The sequence below is a fragment of the Carlito syrichta genome, unplaced genomic scaffold, assembly GCF_000164805.1.
Source record: "Carlito syrichta isolate Samal-C Ts95f unplaced genomic scaffold, Tarsius_syrichta-2.0.1 Scaffold296304, whole genome shotgun sequence".
Classification (NCBI taxonomy): Eukaryota; Metazoa; Chordata; class Mammalia; order Primates; family Tarsiidae; genus Carlito; species Carlito syrichta.
This window is the reverse complement of record NW_007240400.1, coordinates 456,013-476,172: the sequence shown is the minus strand read 5'-3', so window position 1 is coordinate 476,172 and position 20,160 is coordinate 456,013.

Sequence of the window (20,160 nt, the reverse complement as noted above, 5' to 3'; positions counted from 1 at the left end):
GGCATTTCAACCATCATTTTCAATTTTTATATTATTTGCCAAATTGGCTAGATTCTGTGTTGCCCCAAAACTGGCAAAGTTTTGATCCCATGGTGAAGACAATGGTTTTGCATTATCTTTTAACTGGTTTTGCATTATCTTTTCTTTTTTTGAGTAGGAGTTTCACTCTGTCTCCCAGGCTAGAGTGCAGAGTCACGCTCATGGCCACCGCAGCCTTGACCCGCTGGTCTCAGGCTATCCTTCTGCCTCAGCCTTCCAAGTAACTGAAATCACAGGCATGTGTCACCACGCCTGGCTAATTTTTTGATTTATTATAGAGATGAGGACTTGCCAAGTTGTCCAGGCTGGTCTCAAACCCTTGGGTTCAGGCTATCCTCCTGCCTCTGCCTCCCAAAGTACTGGGATTATAGGCGTGAACCACCATGCACAGCCAGTTGTGTGTTATTAGAGTTTACAACTGCAGACTCTGGAGCTTCTGATTTAATGCTTATATTTAAGGCATTTCTAATGAAATTTCAGCACATTTGAATAACTTTGCTCATTTATAAAGACAGTTGTCCACTGTCACCACTTCAGTGGCATTTTGGCACCAGATTACCAGAACATAAGTCAAGGAGACTGAAAAACCTTAAAGTACAGCAATATCTAAATGGGTAGTATTATTTGGTAAGGACTTCTTTGTTTGAAAAGCAATATAAAGTCTTGAAGAAATGGCTGCCAGCATCCAGGATGTTCTTATGAGCTTTACAGTTATTCCCACTTACCACAATACTGACATCAAAAGAATACCTTTCTTTCTGTTCATTTATTTATTGCAAAAGTTAATAGCAGTAAGAGTTCTCATTTGTTCTACTATTAAAGTCACAGTACCCCTCTCCTAATGATATTTCTGACTCCTGGGTTTTAACTTCATGGAGTTTGTGCTCAGTATAGCCGTGGTGCAACAGGAAAAGGGTTTTCTTGTAGTCGTGGGTCCCTCAAGAAAGTTCATTATGCCCCACATGGAGAAGGTCTATGCCTCCCCCATCTACAAGAGTCTTTTGTCACAGTGAAGGAACGTCCTTGAGACATGAAGACCAAAGGGAACACTGTAGCTTTTGCACTAGAGACTTGTGCTACATGAGCAGGAAGTGCTGAACAGACTCTTCCTTTGCCAGCTCTCACATTGCTGCTCTTCATGGATGCATGTCTTAGCTCTCGTATTGTAAGAAGGAAGTTATAGCAAGAGAAGGGCAGAGAGACTGAGAATAGTAATGACTTAACTTTAAAAGGGAAAAATGGTTTCCACTTACTATCATACACTAAGAGTCTACAGAGTCCTGTATCTGTAGAAATAAACCTGCCCTAAAATAAGTGCAGTTTATAATCATAGCAAAACTGAAGGGAAGAAAATTATCAACAGTGAAAAACAGAATGTCCTGGCTTATGAAACAGACATGAAAAGAACCAGGGGCGGACATCAGTTGATGTCTTAAAACGCAAAGTACATATGCCTTTATCTCTTATATATACAAATGATTATTTCATTGCTATTGGGAAACTAGAGCTGGAAAAAAGAATATATTACCTTAAGAATTATTATAGAATATATTTTTTAAATATGTGAGTTTACAATCAATTCAGTAAAAGCTAATAAAATTAAATACAATCATTTTTTCAATTATTTTTGTGTTTAAACATTTATGAAGAGGGACCCCCCCAAAAACCAGAATTATCTTTTTTTTTTTTGGAGGGCAGGCCAGGCCCTTCCACCTTTAAGTAAGTGTTCTAGGAACCCACTGGCATCAGTATACCAGGTAGCATTTTTGTGAAAGACTGCACTGTGGAAGAAGCATCCTGAATTGTGGCAAACAGGTGACTGGTTCTTCCACCATGACAATGCACCTATCAACACTGTGCTGAGTGTCCAGCAGTGTCATGAGTGTCGACATGACCCCTGTGTCCCACCCTCCCTATTCACTCAATCTCACCTCAAGTGACTTTTTTTTGTTTCCCTGGATGAAAAAAGTCCTCAAAGGGAAATGTTTTGCTGATGTGGAAGAGAACAAAAAGTGACAGAAGCACCAGACAGCATTAAAATCAACAAGTTCAAAAACTATTTTGAGCAGTGGAAAAAGTGTCTCGACAGGTGTATTGCATCAATAGAGAATACTTTGGAGGTGACTGAAGTTTAAGCATGTTGGAGTAAATACATGATTTTAAATAAATAAATTCCTTTTTTGGGAGATCCCCCGCGTATATAGCATTTTGGCATTCTCATCAATGAGAAAGGAGCAATCTGAGATTCACAGAATCACAACTATGGGACGTAGCCAGAATGATGGGAATCATGTACCTCTAGATGAGGAGGTGGCAAACTCCGTAAAGTATTAGGTAGTAAATATTTTTAGTTTTGCAGGCCATATGGTCTCTGTCATCTACTCAGCTCTGCCATGATAGCACAAAAGCATCCATGGCTAGTATGTAATGAATGATTGTGACTGTACTCCAATGAAACTTTATATAGATACTGAAATTTGCATTTCATCTAGTCCTTCTGACACAAAATAGCAATTTTCTTTTTATTATTATTTCCCCAAGCATTTAAAAATGTAAAAACCAGTGGAGGAATTGTCCCATAGGAACTATTCAGTCATGAACAGAAGCTGAAACTGAATGTCTGATTTTTAATTCAGAACTTTTATTGCTAATTTCTTATAGGGCTCCAGATATAGTGAATAGTAACAGAGGCCTTCATTATGGTAATAAACTTTTAATTTAATACTAGTTTTAGGTTTACAGAAAGTTGTGAAGATAGCATAGAGACTGGGTGATCCACAGCCAGTTTTCCCATTACTAACATCTTATGTTAGTATGACACATTCTCATAAATAAGTAACCATATTATGTATTGGAATATATTATTATTAACCAGAGTCCATACTTTATTTAGATTTCCTTGGTTTTTCTCTAATGCCCTTTTTCTGTCCCAGAATCCCACCCAGGATACCACGTTGTATTTAGTTGTCATATATTCTTAGTTCTTGACTGGGACAATTTATGATTAACTTTTAATTAAAGAGTCATTGAGGTACAACCTAGTCCCAGTAAAAATGGCCATCACTAATAACAAACAACAACAGATGCTGGCGAGGATGTGGAGAAAAAGGAACATTTCTATACTGCTGGTGGAAATGCAAACTAGTGCAACCTCTTTGGAAGACAGTGTGATGATTTCTGAAAGAACTAAAAATTAGCCTTCCTTATGACCCAGAAATCCCCCTATTGGGAATATACCCGGAGGAACTCAAATCATTCTACAAAAAAGATACCTGCACAAGCATGTTTGTTGCAGCTCTATTTGCAATAGCAAAAACATGGAACCAATCGCACTGTAAGAGTACTGGATTAAAAAATGTACATATATACACAATGGACTATTATGCAGCCATAAAGAAGGACAAACTTATGGACTTCACAGCAATGTGGATGGATTTAGAGTTGATCATACTCAGTGATCTATCATAGAAACAAAGAACAGAATACCATATGTTCTCACTCATAAGCAGACCTTGAACAATTTTCATAATACTATACGAAAGGGATTGGCAGAAATGGGAAACTGCAGGGGAGGGGGGTGGGATTGACAGTTGAGGGAAACAGCCAAAGGAGGGAGGGGCACACCTCATCAACAAGGGTACCTGTATAATCAACATTTGTATATCTTACCCTGAATTGTACCTCACATCTTTAAAATAAATAAATAAAAAGAATGGTCCACAGGGAAGAAAAAAAAAAGAGTCTAAGAATACAATGGTTGGGCATGGTGGCTCATGCCTGTAATCCCTGCACTTTGGGAAGCTGAGGTGAGAGGATTGCCTGAGACTCTGGGTTCAAAACCAGCCTGCGCAGTATGGTGAGACCTGTATCTCCAAAAATAAATTAGCTAGGTGTGGTAGCACACACCTGTGGTTCCACCTACTTGGAAGACTGAGGCGGAAGGTTGAGGCAGCAGTGGTCATGAGCGGAGTGCCACTGCACTGCAGCCTGGGCAACAGAATGAGACTCTAACTCAAAAACACACTTCCAGCAGATCCTCAAATCCACAATAATATAAAGGATAATAATTATACACGTGTTATTACTTTAACATAAAAGTACATACAATAAGCATTTATTCTAAAGTATATATTATTCTGTATTTACTTTTATGACATCAATGTTATTATTTATTTAAGCAAAACACAATTGGAGTAGTTAACTGTGACAATTAATAGTATAGCGGACTAATTAAACAAATAATATGTGCTAGAATAAACATAATGTTTAATAAACTTTTTATGTATCTTTAAAGCTATTGAAATAAAAATTAAAAATAAGTAAACTTTCACATTTAGAATAGTTTTAGATTTACAGAAAAATTGCAAATGGCTGTCCTTTGTTTTAGAAAATCCCTCTTCTTACATATCTCTTTCTCTCTTGCTCTTTTTAAATTAAGGTTTAAAAGAAAATTTATTGAGAAAGAAGAGAGGAAATAAAGGGAGCCATGCCAAAGCTGGCATGGACGAGAGAAACTGCCTTTCTTTCTCTCTCATGCACACACATAAACGTACACACACATACCCCACATTTACATGTATATTAATGAATACCTGAATGTCTCTGTCCCTTAGCATCCAAACTTCAGGGTTGGTAATATGCATCTCCAAACCCCAACTAACTCTGTTTCAGGTTCCAAATCTCTTACCTTATGTTTGTGAAACAAAAGGGAATAGCTTTCAAATACTGAGAAGGTATTTATTTTGTCAGTGTTGCTACCATTTCAAAGTACAGGAAAAATTTATCTTTGAATTTCCTTTGTGAGAAAAGAGACCACATAATGAACACAGCAATTTCTTCCTTTCAGAGAGTACAAATACAACAGTTAGACAACAAGGTGTTGATTCCAGTAGTGTGGTGTGTATTTTTTTCTCTTTTTGTTCACATTTGTAATCCTAGACGTGTGAAGGATTAACGATTATTGTAATAGCTGGCACTTGGCAGTTAAAAATAGTTTGCATATTTAATAGCTTAATATGCAAAATCTTGCTTTTGTATTTGTAGTTTAGATAAACATGTATAAGATGTGATGCGAATTATTTGCATAAGTGTATTTATGTTGGTATCTTTTTTTTTTTTTTTTTTTTACTGACACACAGAATTAAACTTTTCACATGAATAGATCATGGATTTAATTTCATTCAAGGTGCTAACAGACACTCTAGCAATGAAGAATGGCAGCATGTTATTTTATAACAGTCAACACTTGTGGTTTTTCAAATTTGACTTTCATAAGATAATTTATCCTGAAGTAAATCTAGCCATGCTTTTAAAAAATGCTTTAGGTCACTCCAAGTTTGGCAATTAACATTTGGCATAAGCAATAATAAAATAATCACAACTTGATAAATAAAAAATACAACATAGGTCATGGACATATATAGCATAAGGAAAAGGTGATGGTAAGGAAGAAGTAGTTATTAACAGAGTACCTTGACCTCCATGCAAATATACCCAGGAGCTTTGATTCACCAGCCCCAACATTCAGTTTTCAAAGTAGGGGGCAGAGTCTACAGTAACATTTTATGATTTTGAACATACTGAACACAAATAAGTAGAAATCAATGAGTTTATTTTTATTAATGCACAACAGCCTCAGGACTTATCATCAAATATAAAGAATTTTCAAGTTATATTAGTCATATAACTTTGTGTACTTATCTTAAATGGTGCTAAATGGAGTAAATGAAGATAGTAATCTTTCCCTTAATGTGAATGATTTTGGCATTGTTATAGCTATCTAGTTCTAAAAAACTTTCAGACTTTTGAACTGAACACTGATGAGTGTGTTCATATTTCAACCTACTGATACTACAATATGCTTGATTCAGAATGTTGCTTTGTCAATTTACTCTGAAATTACAATTTTAACCTGGTAAAAACATAAGTTGATACAAGTGGCCTAATAGCCAATACACTAAAATGATTACTGTCACCAGTGGTGATAAACAAGGATATGGAGAATCCACTCTCAAGTCACCTAGAAGTTTGATTACTGAACATACTGTCACTTACAAAACTGTAATAAATTGGATGAAGAGCTGTTTACTTTAGTCTGGTGTCTTTGGACACCCAAGATATGTACCTTATACTGAAACAGTATTTATTCTAAAATATTTTGTGTAGCTGATAGTTCTTTCCTTAAAGGTAAAGAAAATATACCAAAACGTTTAATAACCAGGATTCAGAAAATTTAAAAGTACAGTTTTAGTTAGGAATCAAATATACAGAGGAATAAAAGGAAATCTTATAGAAGGCAAAGATCAAACTGCATCCCAGATCTATACCAATTTTGTAAAGTAGAATAACAACTATGACAACCTGTACAGCTTCTTAGCTCATTCTAGCGAGTATCTCTAGGTAGTACAAGTGTTTTAACAATGTCACCTAAATAAAAGGCCTTAAATGCACATTAAAGGGTGATTTCCAATAATAGAGGTGAAGATACTTTCATTTTGTTTGGTTCACAAACAATTTGGTCAAAGGAATATGTAAAACTAAATAAAAGCACATCTGGTAGAATTGTATGGCAATGAATGCTGACAAGATGTGCTTGGATCTTGCTTGCAGCATCTGGCAGTGGGTAGCAGAATAAAGGTAGGAATCTCACAGGCTCTCCTGTGTCTGTTCTGGAAGAGGCTCCATAGCGGTGGCACTAGCAGCTGAATTCTCATCTTTTTGACATTCGCTTTTGGAGAATTGATCAAGAATTGGTTGCCTACTCCAATGTGCCTAAGAGTATTTTCTGTGATTTCTTCCAGGATTTTTATAGTTTGAGGTTTTACACTTAGGTCTTTGATACATTTAAAGTTGATTTTTGTTTATGGTGAGAGGTAGGGGTCCTGCTTCAATCTTCTGCATGTGTTCACCCAGTTTTCCCAGCACCATTTACTGACCTGTATATCTGACAAAGGTCTAACATCCAGGATCTATAACAAACTCAAACATGCCAAAAGGAAAAAAATAAATAACCCTATTAAAAAGCGGGCAGAACGTATCAATAGACACTTCTCAAAAGAAGACTTACGAGCAGCCAACAGAAACATGAAAAAATGCTCAGCCTCTCTAATCATCAAAGAAATGCAAATTAAACCACACTGAAATACCACTGAACTCCAGTCAGGATGGTTATCATCAACAACTCAAAAAACAAAAGATGCTGGAGAGAATGCAGGGAAAAAGGAACACTTCTACACTGTTTGTGGGAGTGTAAACTAGTACAACCTCTGGAAAATAGTGTGCTGATTCCTAAAAAATCTAAAAATAGACCTCCCATATGACCCAGCAATCCCACTTCTGGTAATATACCCAGAGGAATTAAAATCATTCTACAAAAAAGATACTTGCACACGCAAGTTTACTGCAGCACTATTCACAATAGCAAAATCATGGAACCAACAATGATGCCCATCAAAACTAGAATGGATTAAAAATATGTGGTACATAAACGCAATGGAATATTATGCAGCCATAAATAATGACATTATGAACTTCATAGCAACTTGGAAGCATTTAGAGTCTGTAATACTGAGTGATCTATCACAGAAACAAAGAACTGAGTATCACATATTCTCATTCATAAGTAGACACTGACAATTATCATAATACTATAAGAAAGGGATTGGAGTAGCGGGAAGCTGCCAGGGGAGGGAGCAGCGGGGAACACTTCATCAATAAAAGTACCTGATCTCAAACCAGGTGATGTGGAGACAAAGTGAGGCCCAAAATTTACCTGTACAATGACCATCTGTATACCTAACCCTGATATGTATCCCACATCTTTAAAATAAAAATTAGGCCGGGCTTGGTAGCTCAGTCTGTAATCCCAGCACTTTGGGAGGCGAGTGGATTGTCTGAGCCCGTGGGTTCAAGACTCGTCTGGGCAACTTAGCGAGATCTTGTCTCTACAATAAATCAAAAATTATCTGGGCATGATAGTGCGCTCCTGTAGTTCCGGCTACTTGGAAGGGTGAGGCAGAAGGATCGCCGGAGCCCACCAGGTCGACGCTGGGGTGGCCGTGAGCATGCATATCACTGCACTCCAGCCTGGGTGACAGAGTGAGACTCCAACTCAAATAAATAAATAAAATTAAAATTAAAAAAGAAAAAATATTGGAAAAGTATGAATTTCAGAGGTTCTAGCACTAGGGGCATTTTTGCTCTGGGAAAGCTTTTGCTGTCCCTTAGAATAATGGTCCCCAAATTGGGATATGCTCTAGAATCTCCTGTTACAGAAGCCAAAATTTTATCTCAGACTAGCAAGACAGATTTCCAGGTGCAGCACCCAAGAATCTTTTTTTTAACAGACTCAGGTGATTCTTATGCCACCCACCTACATTGCTTCTAAGATGGATATTTGGAACTCGACTTCTCAGGAATGATTACAGAGAAATGTGCTTTAGAGATCACTGACTGAGAGGAGATAAAGAAGGAACTAAAACAAAGGAGACAAGAACAAAGAACTGAGAGAAGAACTCAAAAGAAAAGGCTTAGAAACCTGAGCTGTTATGAAATAGGTGACTCTATTATGAAACACCTTTACAGAAAGGCAGATCAGAGACTGCCCAGAATGCTAAGCAGCATCTACTGGTAGTCCTGTCACTGGGGACTTAAAAAGAGGAGCAAAGGACAGTTTCTGTGCTGACAAATTCAACTTTCAACAATAGTCTAGGGTGTTTTAAATGATATAAAAGAGCAAGCAAGAGACAAGCATTCAGTGCTTTAAGTTGGCATCTAAGTTCAGCAGGCCATCCTGCTTTAGACTGTCTCCTGCAGCTGAATTCAAGGTGAGTATCTGGGGAGCCAGGGTTGTCACTGTCTGGTAGAAGGGGTGTGCCTTCTGACACATCTGCCTGCAGGACACCTGGGAAGGCTGCTTTCATCTTGCTGTGTGTTTCTCTCATCTCAGCAGATAACACAATTCTCTGAGAACCAGTTATCATCACCCTAAGTGGTTTACTGCTCAACTACACAGATTTTTGTCAGATGCATCAACCTATCCAAGAGATTGTTTAGAGACTATTTTGGAGGCAAACTAGACAGCTTGGCTGCCTAAGTAAGGGTCCAGTTAATGTGAATAGCGAGACTGTTTCTTGACTCGAAAGAGATTTTTCTCTGGAATTTGGTGCATGGGATTAGGAGGAGATGGGCTAGCATAGTTTCTATTTGGGCTGTTTCTATCTGGGCTGAAGGAGAAAGTGTCTGTGATGACAAAAGAAAAGCATCAGACTCCTAAAGAAAATAGAATATTTGTTTGACTAGCAATTTATCTGCCAACCTTTTATTCTGTTATTCTTAGTTTTCTGCCTTCTCATGTTGGTGCCCTGCCAGTTTTTGACTTCCCTTCCTTTGAATAGGTCCCCCACTCCCAGTATTATATACTCAATCCTCTTCACTGTGGGACAACATGGTTTTCATGTTCAGCCCCCATAAGGCTGTTTCCCTATTACTGAGGGCTCCCTCCCAACCACCTCAAGGGTAGTTTTGCAAAAGGCAGCAGTTATTTTCACTTGTGGTTCAGCTGTGTTGCATCCTTTGTTTCCTTTACCTCCTACAGTGTGGAGAGTCCTGGCTTCTGGTACAAAGTAATCGGGAAGCTCAGAAAATTTTTCCCATCAGATGTTGAAGAGTCTCCTATCTTCAGGAGTAACCTATAAAAGTTCAATTTGGCTTCTGTTCTTTCTTATTCATATGCTCTCTGAAAAATTTCACTCATTTTTTTCCTCTATACATGTTATATATCATTTCATTTTATTTATCAAACACTTACCAAGCAACCAGTATACAACAGACCACTATTCTAGGAACTGAAGAATATAATGTTGAACAAGGTATAATTTCTGCCCTTGAGGAATTTACAGTCCAGAATAGTGTTGTCCAATAGAATATTCTTTGATGGTGAAATATTCTATGTCCACAGTGTTCAATACAGTAGTCACTAGTTGCATGTAGCTATTGAGCAATTAGACTGAGGAAGTAAATTTTATTGGTTTTTAATCAATTAAATTTAATTAGCCATGCATGGCTAGTGGCTACTGTATTGGATAGAACACAAAAAGGAGAGACAGAGAAGGAAGCATATTTTTATAATATGCTAAGTTTGTAATGAGATTGATAAACTAGCAAATAGGTTGGGGTTAGTTATAAAGGCTTTCTTTGATTGGGTCAGATTATGAAGTGAGAGGTCCAAGTCCAATACTGACAGATTCAGCTGGAAAAAAGAAAAAAGAGCTTTTAAAAAAAGATTTAGTCAGTGTATTGCTCACATAGATAGTGAAGGCAAAAGAAGCTAAAGATGTCAACCCTCTGGGTCCTTGTCCCACACAAAAAGAGGATGGCATTGACAGAAAAGGGGTCAGATGACTTCAACACCAATTGTGAGACACCCTGTTGCTGAAGATCCAATTCTAGACTGCAGCTAAGTGGCTATAGAGCTGCAGCTATGCCCAAAGGGGATGTGGAGGGTGAATTGAGAAGCCCCATATTTCTTTGAAATCTGAGAGGTCTGTGGGAAAACTGCCCCATGGCAGCTTCCTACAAAGTAGAAGCAGATGAAAAACATAATCTTGTGAAGCCTCCTCTGAAGATTGTCTCTACCTTGCCACATTCCTAGGAGAATCATGGAGCATTACACTCAGATTAAGCTCACATAGCAGTCTAAGCTTTGGCTGTGTGTCCTATAGCAGTTACCTGTAAGGTTTTCAGGGCTCCACGCTGAGCCCCTCCCCTACAAATGGTCATAAGTGCCAGGCAAAGGATTACGACTTTACTTTTTTAAAAAAGTTTTTAATTTTAAAGACACAGGATACTCTTCAGGGTTGGGTATACAAATGTTCATTATGTAGGTTTCACTCCCCCCGGCAGTTTCCCACTACTGCAAATCCCTTTTTTATAGTATTATATAATTGCTCAAGGTTCGCTTATGAGTTCAATTCTTTGTTTCTATGATAGATCTCTCACTATTATAGACTCCAAGTTGCTGCAAAGTTCATAATTTTGTCTTTCTTTATGGCTGCATATTATGCCGTTGTATACATGTACCACATTTATTTTTATCCATTTCTCTTTTGATGGGTAGCATGGTTGGTTCCATGGTTTTGCTGCAATGACATGCATGTGCAAGTATCTTTTTCATAGAGTGATTTGAGTTCCTCTGGGTATATTCCCAGTAGGGGGACTGTGGAGTCACATGGAAGGTCAATTTTTAGAACTTTTAAGAATCGCCACACTGTTTTCCACAGAGGTTGTACTAGTTTACACCCCCACCAACAGTGTAGAAGTGTTCCCGTTTCTCTACATCCTCTCCAGTATCTGTTGCTTTGTTGAAGATGAGTTGGTTGAGAAATTGAAGTTTTACTTCCACAGTGTCTCTCCTGTTCCATTGGTCTATATGTCTGTTCTTGTACCAAAACCAGACTGTTTTGATTATTGTAACCTTATAATAAAGTTTAAAGTCTGGAAATGTGATACCTCCTGCTTTATTTATTTTTTTGCTGAGGACTGTTTTGGCTATTCATGATTGTTTATGTTTCCATATGAATTCCTGTATTGTCATTTCTAGGCCTGAGGAGAAGGCTGCTCATAATTTAATGGGTATTGCATTAAATCTGTAGATTGCCTTGGGTAGGATGGACATCAAAACAATGTTGATTCTTCCAGTACATGAACATGGAATATTTTTCCATTTGTTTGTGTCATCTTTGATTTCTTTGAGCAGTGTTTTTTAGTTTTCATTGTAAAACTCTTTCACTTCTCTGGTTAGGAAGATGCCAAGGTATTTCACGTTTTTTGTGGCTATTAAGAATAGAATTTTGCTGTTTATTTGGGTTTCTGTTTGTTTATTGTTGGAGTATAGGACTGCTACTGTCTTTTGCACATTTATTTTATACGCTGAGACTTTGTAAAAGTCCTTTATCAGTGTAAGGAGGTTTTTGACAGATTCTCTTGGGTTTTGAGGTATAGGATCATGTTGTCTACAAAGAGGGATAACTTAACTTTCTCTTTTCCTATTTGGATACCTCTGATTTCCTTCTCTTGTCTGATTGCTGTAGCTAGGACTTCCAATACTATGTTGAACAGGAGGGGTAAGAGTGGGTATCCTTGTCTTGTTCTGGTTTTCAGAGGGAATGGTTACAATTTATGACTATTTAGCAGCAAGTTGGCTGTGGGTTTCTTGTAGATGGCTCTTACTATTTTGAGGTATGATCCACTATGCCTAGATGTTCGAGAATTTTTATCAAGAAGGGGTTCTAGATTTTATCAAAAGCTTTTTCTGCATCTATTGATAAAATCCTGTGGTTTTTGTTTTTGCATCTATTGATGTATTTAATTACATTTATGGTCTTGCAGATGTTGAACCAGTCCTGCATTTCAGGGTATGAAGCCTATTTCGTCATGGTGGATGAGTTTTGAGATATGTTGTTGGATCTGGTTTGCTAGAACCTTGTTGAGAATTTTAGCATCTATGTTCATCAAGGATATTGGCCTGTAGTTCTCTTTCTTTCTTGGATCTTTACCTGGTTTGGGTATCAATGCGATGTTAGCTTCATAAAATGATTTGTGGAGAGTTCCATCTTTCTCAACTGCCTGGAATACTTTCAAGAGGATTGGTATCAGTTCTTCCTTATATGTTTTGTAGGGTCTTAATTTCTTGTTTCAACATGGGAAAGTTGTGTGATGTTAGAATGTCCTCCATTTTATTTAGATTTTCAAGTTTGTTTCCATAAAGTGTAGTAGTAGTCTCTGATAATCTTTTGTATTTCTTTGGGGTCAGTTGTGACTTGATCTTTTGCATTTCTGATTGTGTTTATTTGAACTTTTCTCTCTTTTTCTTGGTCAGTCTAGCTAGGGGTCTATCAATCTTTTTTGGGTTTTTTTTTGTTTTTTTTTTTTGAGTTGGAGTCTCACTCTGTCGCCCAGACTGGAGTGCAGTGGCCACTCCCGGCCACTGCAGCCTCGACCTGCTGGGCTCTGGCGATCTTTCCGCCTCAGCCTTCCGAGTAGCCGGAATTACAGGCGCACGCTACCACACTCGGCTGATCTTTTTATTTATTGTAGAGATGAGGTCTTGCCTGCCCAGGCGGGTCTTGAACCCTTGGGCTCAGGCAATTCACTCACCTCAGCCTCCCAAAGGCGCGGGATTATAGGCTGAGCCACTGAGTCCAGCTCTAGGGTCCATCAATCTTGTTTATCCTTTCAAAGAACCAGCTTTTTGTTTTGTTATTTTTTTTAATTATATTTTTGTCTTCTATGTCCTGAATATGGGCTTTTATTTTGGTGATCTTGATTCTTCTGTTGAAGTTAGGGTTTTGGTGGTCTTGCTTTTCCACCTTCCTTAGGTGATTTGTTAGGCTGTTAACTTGTGATCTTTCCATTTTCTTGATGTGTGTTCATAGAGATATGAATTCCTCTCTGAGGACTGCTTTCAGTATATCCCAGAGATTTTGATAAAATGTTTCTTCATTTTCATTTGTTTCCAGGAATATTTTAATTTCTGTTCTGATTTATCTGTCGATTCAGGACTTGTTCAACATCATACTATTTAGTGTTCATGTCTTTGTGGGTTTGGGGGGAACTTTGTTGGTGTTGATTTTTGTTTTTATTCCACTGTGGTCTGAGAAGGTGCATGGCAGTATTTCAATCTTATGAAATTTATTTATGCTTGATTTGTGACTCAGGATGTGGTCGATCTTAGAGTATATTCCATGTGGTGATGAGTAGAATGTATATTCTATGGTTGTTGGGTGAGGTGTTCTGTAGGTATCAATTAAGTCCATTTAGTCAAGCATCACATTGAGATTCTGGATCTCTTGTTGATTTTTTGTCTTGGTGATCTGTCTAGAATTATAAGTGGAGTATTTAAATCTCCAGCTATGATAGTGTTAAGAGTCAATATCTTTTAAAAGTTTACCTAGAAGCTGCTTTATAAAAGTTGATGCTTTTATGTTGGGTGCCTATATGTTTAGGATGGATATTTCTTGTTGATGGACTGAACCTTTTATCATTAGGTAGTGACTTTCCATATCTTTTTACATTTTTGATAACTTAAAGAGTGTTTTTGTCTGATATTAAGACCATAACTCCTGCTTTCTTTTGTGTTCTGTTTACCTGAAAATTTGTTTTCCATCCTCTTACTTTGAGTTGGTGAGTGTTCTTTCAGATGAGATGAGTCTCTTGAAGACAACATATTGTTGTATCATAATATTTTATCCAATTTGCCATTCTTTGTCTTTTTAGTGGTGCATCTAGTCCATTCACATTCAGGTTAATTATTGAGATGTGAGAGTTTATCCCTGCCATGAGGTCTTATTGCTTGCTGTTGCTGCTGCTGTTTATTTGTTTATTTTCTTTCTTTTGATTTTGGGGTTAATTTATGTGTGTTTTCAATCTTTTTCTGCACTCTTGGGAAGGGTGTTGTTGTTCTTTTTTTCTTTCTTTCTTCTGTATTTAATACTTTTTAAGTGTTTCTTGTTGAGCTGGTATGGAGGTGGAGTAAACTCTTAGGGATTGAATGTCTGAGAAGGATTTTTAAATTCTCCATAGATGATTAGCTGATGTAACTTAGTTTAGCTGAGTAGGTAATACTTGTTTATAATTGTTTATATTTGAGAACTTTGAAGATTGGACCCCAATCTCTCCTGGCCTGACCTGTTTCTGTAGATAAGTCTGCTGCTGTTCTAATTGGTCTTCCCTGGTAGGTAGTCTCACCTGTCTCTCATGCTGCCTTTAGGATTTTTTCTTTTATACCTACTTTGTGTAATCAAATTACTATGGATCCATGAGTTAGTCTTCTCATTTTTTTGTCTTGCAGGAGTTCTCTGAATCTCTTGTGTTTGAATGGTCATATCTCTGATCAGATGAAGGAAATTTTCTTGAAAAATTTCATGAAATGTTTGTTCCAGGGTGGTCTCTGTCTCTCTATCTGCCTCAGGAATGCCAATTAATCTTATGTTTGGCCTCTTCATATAACCACTTATCCCTTGGAGACTTTTTAAGCTTCTTTTCTATGTTTTTAATAATTTGGGTTAGTTCCATATTTTCGTCTTCAAGCTCTGAGATTATTTCTTCTGTTTGGTTAATTCTGATTTCCATGCTTATCAGTTTGTTATTTATTTCATTCACTGTGTTCTTTATTGCTGTTATTTCAATTTCAGCTCCTTCATTCTTTCTTCTTGTCTCTCCTTATTTATATTTATTCTCTCTACTAATATCTTGATATCTGGGTTTGTGGTTTGAGACCAGTCATTCTGGGGGCTCTTCATTGTTTGAGTTTCAAAGTCTGTATTCTCAGTTGTCTTCTCAGGAGTCTGTATTCTTCCTGTATTCTCAGGAAAACCATATTCTTCCTTTGGTTTTTCATCATTTGTGTAGGTTACCTCCCCCCACCCCCTTTTTACCTCTCTTTAATTCTCTTGTTCAGTGATTGGGGATAGCTTTTATTTGTCTTTGCTCAATCTCCTATTCTTCCTTATGTAGATTATCTGGCCTTGTTCAATTTTGAAACTGGACTGCAGATGAGGGCCTGTCCTTTTTGCAATTTTGAGATTTAATTAAGGGGGGAGTTGTGATTCAGACGCTGTCTTCAAAACCCACTATCCTGCTGACAGGTGTGTGGGCTCCTGGAACCCACTTCTCACTGCATTAAAATCTGTCCATGTAGTGGGGATGTATGTTTGCCTCTTGAAAGCAAAATAAGAAAAAGGAAAATAATGGAAAAAGGAAAGAGGAAGAGGAAAGAAGGTGGAGAGAGAGAAGGCGAAGAAAGCAGACAGGCGCACTAACTAATGAATAAACAGAGAAACAAAGAAAGACAGAAAAAACAAACAAAAAACTGAAAACATACAGACAATCATACAGACACATCAAAAACCCCTGTTGATATACTCATACCCATACACAAACAGAAAATCTGAAAAAAACTTCATTAAAAAACAGATACAAAGCAAGTATGAAAATGTAAACAAAAACAGAAAGAAAGTGAGAGAAAAAAAAACAAAAGCTAAAACAAAAATTGTTCTGTGGCCATTTCTGTAGTTCCAGGTCCCTTTGGGCTGCTACTGCTGCATTAAGGAGTGGCTCCAGTCTTCAGCCCATTCCCTCTGCTCTCAGCACAGGTAGATATGGTTGCTTTCAGTGTGGGTCAGTCATCAGTCATAGGGTCCCATGGACTCCTATGGGAGGAAAATGGATCAGATCCAGACTCACCCAGCTTGTCTTCTTCTGCTGCTGCTGTCAAGTCTCCCACTCAGATCTGACATGTCTGTGCCTGTTACAGCGTGGGGAAGGGGCATCTGTCTCTCCAAGTCTGATGAGGAGAGATGAGAAGATAGCCTCTGGGCCCCAAGTTGGAGGCTGGACAGAGCTGAGTGGGGCAATGCAGGTCTCTGCCTGGTCCCAGGACAGAGAAGAGGGTGCCTGTTGATATCTCCTCACCACGGCGGGGCTCTGTTCCAAATTTTCACACCCTGCCTTTTCCACGGTTCCTGGACCTCATGCCAGGTCTGCTGCCACAGGTGGTGGCTTAAGGCAGGTGCCAGGTGGTGAGTAGCCGCTGTTCTCTGCTGCCTCCTCTCAAGAGAGCCCTGAGAATGACAGAAGATCCTGTGCGCTGGGAGCTCCAATCCTGGGGTGATGATGGGTTGCAGTCATCTCCAGAGGAGAGTCCCAGGTGCATGAACCAAAATCTCCTCCCAGATGGACTTTCACTCACCCACCGGCACACACCCACTCACGCAGAGTCTTTATGGACACTTCCTTTTGCAGAGACTCTCACATTCCAACCTGTTCTGTTGCTGTCTTTTCTCCTTCCTCTTCCCCCATAAGCAGGTTATAGGTTCAGAGCAGATTCATAGACAGCAAAGGTTCAGATTTATTGTAACTCAGAGCATTATAACCAGAATGGGTAATTTATCGAAGGATTGATTTTTGTCATGTAGCCCACCTTCACGGCACCATGTGAGGAGGTTTTCTCTTGTAGACAGTCCTGCCCCATGGCAGATGGTAAGCCCAGGGCCGGTGGAGGAAGACCCAACTTTACTCTTAAACAAATCTGGGAGCGACTGGAAGTTTAAAGCAGGAGAGCAATTTAATTTTTTTGAATTTTGTAGATATCTGTCTGACAACATTGTAGAGTCTACAAAAAAAAAAAAAGACTGTGAAGAAGAAAAATTATGAGAAAAAATGAGTGATTTTGGAAGTGAAGAAGAGTATATAGTCATAAACATTTATGAACACATGGGACATGAAGAACTCCAAGTACAGTGAAAGTGATGGACAAATAAGACAGGATTCTGCCCTCAAGAAATGTGTAAATTAACAGGAGAGAGAAAACACAGGATACATTATTTTAATGTAAGGTTCAATATGTTAAGTGCTCTGAAATGCAAGTGGAAGAGCCCACAGGAAACGGAGTCCTCTTCAGATGGGTATCCCCAAACACAGCAGATGGCTTATTGATGATGGTAGCAGTGCAGTTTTGGAAAGGATAAGCTTTAAGCCTCTTACAACTTAACACTCTGAAAATAAGCCTGTGAGGCAGTAGGTCTGAGAGGCAATAAGCCTTATCAACTAACAAAGTTATGAATTCACATAGTTATATCTATCTATATCTTTATCTATATCTGTAGCTATAGCTATATTAGCTGGGATCCGATTAAGAATAGAGCAACAGACATGGAGTACAAGAAAAGTAGGAACAAGTCATATAGACTAAGCATGGGGACAGGTGGCAAGAAGGTTTGATGACTTTGGATGTTGGAGCTAAGGTCAACTTGCCATGTACTACTGAAAGTAAGTAGGTCCTCACCTCTCACTTGCCACCCCTACATTTTGGTATTCCATTTGACTTTGTTGTCCTTCTTCCCCTGAAGGGAAGCAAGTCAATATCCATTGCCTTAGAAAAAGGTGACACATCCCAAGGAGAAAAACAAACAAAATTCTTCTGCCTTTTGGGTTACAAAAAAACCTAATGGCAGATATACAGTGCAGAGATGACAAATGGATGTGTTTTGTTTGATTCACACCTTGTTTTGTTGTTGTTTAATAGAATACATTTGAATGCCTTTAGGCTGGGCAGGTAGTCTTTAGTTTACTACAGTCCAGTATTTTATTTATACCTGGACTTTACCTGTAGATCATTTATATCACCTACCTGATCCTCATAGGTATCTGAATTTGGGACCTCTGGTATACATTGTAAAACACTTTCAGAAAAATGTATAGTAATGTGTGAGCTTTCTAACCTCAAGTCTTTTAGCAATGCGGAAGTCACAGAAAATTTACTTGAACTCCAAGATAAAGCAAGGTGCTCTACGTTCTAGGATTATATCTCTGCCACCAGAAAGAACAGGACTCAGGATAGAAACTACTTGGAAGCTAGAAAAATAGAAAAAATAAATTACATTTTGTGCACATGTGAGTTTGTGGGCTATAATTTAATTCTGGTATTTCATTATCTGTCCTGTCAAAGTATGCACCAGGGTGTATATTTAACCAAAAGTTTAAGAGTCAGAAAAAGCAAAGATAAGAAAGTATTGAGAAAGAAAAAAAAGTGGATCCTAAAAGAAGAATAAATTTTTATATTTCTACTCTTATTTGAAGAAAATAATTGAAGTTTATATGTAGGGTCAGATGGTATGGGTTAAGATTTGAGTTGGAGTCTCACTCTGTGGCCTGGGCTAGAGTACAGTGGCATGATCACAGCCACTGCAGCCTCAACCTGCTGGGCTCAGGCCATCCTTCTGCCTCAGCCTTCCAAGTTGCTGGAACTATAGGTGTGCACCACCACATCCAGCTATTTGAAAAAATTTATTGAAGAGATGAGTTCTTGCCATGTTGTCCAGACTGGTCTTGAACCTGTGGGCTCAGGCACTTCTCTTGCCCTCCCCTCCCAAAACACTGAAATTATAGGCATGAGCCACCATGCCCAGCCTCAATGCTGCCCTTTTATTTTATTCTATTTTATTTTATTTTTGAGGTGGAGTCTCACTCTGTCGCCCAGGCTGCAGTGCAGTGGCAGGCTCACGGCCACCCCAGCATTGACCGGCTGGGCTCATGCGATCCTTCCACCTCAGCCTTCCAAGTAGCTAGAACTACAGGTGCACCCTACCTGTATGTGCCCAGCTGATTTTTTATTTATTGTAGAGGCGAGGTCCCACCAAGTTCCCCAGGCTGGTCCTAAACCCGCAGGCTCAGGCAATCCACTCACCTTGGCCTCCCAAAGTACTGGGATTACTTTTGGTCAAAAGGAGCCACTGAGCCCAGCCAATGCTGCACTTTTAAATGGTTTGTTAGACTATGTAAGATGAAATAGGACAACTTGTATTATTCGTGAATGAAAAGCTCATTGATAGCTTCATTGTAAAGATGGATGTTTTTGGTGTGTGATCCCTTGTGAAATGACTCAGAAGATGGTAATACATCTTATGAGTACTGTTCCTAGTCCTACAGTCCTTTTCCATTATAATTTATCTTCAAAACTCACCCTATTAGGCCATCGGACATATTTGTAAAATGTAAATGTGTACTGAAACAGAGCAGCATGGTAAATTAAAAAATGAGAAAATTTTCCCCAAATACAACAATTCCTCATTAAAATACTCTTCTTACACTGTCCATATATTGCAATGTTTACAATAATAGCATAGTATCAGGGTGTGGTTAAGCATAAAAATTCATTTTCAAGAATGGAATGTCCCTCTGATTTTCTATTATACTAACAGAGTTTGTTTAGTCCTTTATTTCATTCCCTGGAGCTTAAAGGGAATTTGGGGAAGTAATTCAGGAAGAAATTATCAGCCTATTGCCTTCTTCTTTGTGCAATATAGCACTCACTAATCATCAACAACCTTCCCCATCTTGGTGAAAATTAAATTGACTTAGATTGAAAAATCTCTTTTTGGAACTAGGGAATCTCAAAATTAAGAAATTCCTGTACCTTGTCATTAGTAGCCTTCATTAATATAGTGTGAAACAACAGAAGTGGTTGATGATATGGACACTACGTCTTCACACAACAGGGGGAGATTGATTCTGTCACACAGTCTAAGGGGACAGCCAGCCTGGTCTTAGGAAGGACTTTGATAC